General features: G+C 55.2%; 1 protein-coding gene across 1 annotated transcript in view; it reads left to right on the forward strand.

Moving 5' to 3' along the window:
• Positions 1-720: 720 nt before the first annotated feature.
• The window catches only part of KANSL2 (KAT8 regulatory NSL complex subunit 2), a 22,324-nt gene continuing 21,812 nt past the window's right edge, over positions 721-1,232 (forward strand). The window contains 1 exon segment of the mRNA XM_042450220.1: positions 721-761. The gene's annotated coding sequence lies outside the window, so the exon portion shown is untranslated.

Consider the following 1,232-nt stretch of genomic DNA (forward strand, 5'->3'; position numbering starts at 1 on the left):
GATGGCCGGATGAGGGCCAAGGCGTGAGGTTGCCACAGCCCCAATCTGGCCAGTCTTCTTGGGAAGTCTGTATTGCCACTGTTTTGATTTCTTCATTGTCTTCTAGGCTGAATGTATGTACATCCTCTGTGGTCTTTGCAGTGCTACAATATATAGCTCAGAAAGGGTCCGCTCCGGGCCCACAACAAACTCCAACTCCCAGAATTCCATAGCCTTGAGCCAGAGAAAGGGTTAAAGCGGGCTATTTCTCCAGTGTGGATTGAGGGAGAGAGGGATCATTTGCCCAAAACAAAGACCGCTCTGTGACCCGCAAGGCATCCTTCATTCCCACGAGGAAGCAGCGACGCTTGGTAACCTTAAACACGCTTTGTAACACGTGTATACACTCCCTTTCCCCACTCCCATCGTTCACGAAAGTTCCGTCCGAATCGGAAAAAAAAACAGGTGTCGGTTTACTGTCACTCAACCTCAAGCCCCGCCCTTCCCCTCTGCGTCGAGTAAAATGGCGATTTTTGAGCGACAAGCGCCGCAGCCAATAGGCGGGCTGGGAAAAGAGGGCGGGAGAGGAGACGAAAGGAGCACCTCCTCCCCCTCCTCCCTCGCCCCATTGGAGTGACGCAACTTTTGACCAATGGCAACCTCGCTTGGGAGGGCGGGGCGTCCTCGGATTGGCTGGCGAGGCAGGCGCTGTGGAGGCCTTGCTAAGGAGGAGCTGAGAAGGCGAGAGGGAAGGTAAGATGGCGGCTGCAGGGTTGAGCGAGGTGAGGCCATTTTCCCGCTGGGGAATGGCTCTGGGGGACGGAGGGTGGTTTGCTCCGGAGGGAGTTGAGGAGGCGCCGAGGAGGAGGAGGAGAAGCACCAGCCGTCAGGAATCAACTCGAAAAAGCCACAAAAGCTATGGATGCCGGCCATGAAAGCCTTTGGCAGCATGAGCTTTGCTAGGCTTCGGTCTACTTCCTCAGATGCCTCTCGCTCCTATACACGTTGCAAGCTTTCGAAGCTCCATTGGGTTCTTCCTCAGGCAAAGGGGTTAAGAATGATACAGGAAACAAAACTAACAGCTGACGGTGGTGTTAGCTCTGCCTTGGTGGCTGTTGGGTGTCTTCCAACCCTATCATGGGTTTCCTTGCTGAGTTTCTTCGGGGGGGGGGTTGCCCTTGTCTTCCCCCGAGGCTGAGACAGTGTGACTTGCGCAAGGTCACTCAGTGGGTTGAGCTGAGCCTCGAACCTCG

Source organism: Sceloporus undulatus, chromosome 2 (genome assembly GCF_019175285.1).
Source record: "Sceloporus undulatus isolate JIND9_A2432 ecotype Alabama chromosome 2, SceUnd_v1.1, whole genome shotgun sequence".
In the NCBI taxonomy this organism is placed as follows: Eukaryota; Metazoa; Chordata; class Lepidosauria; order Squamata; family Phrynosomatidae; genus Sceloporus; species Sceloporus undulatus.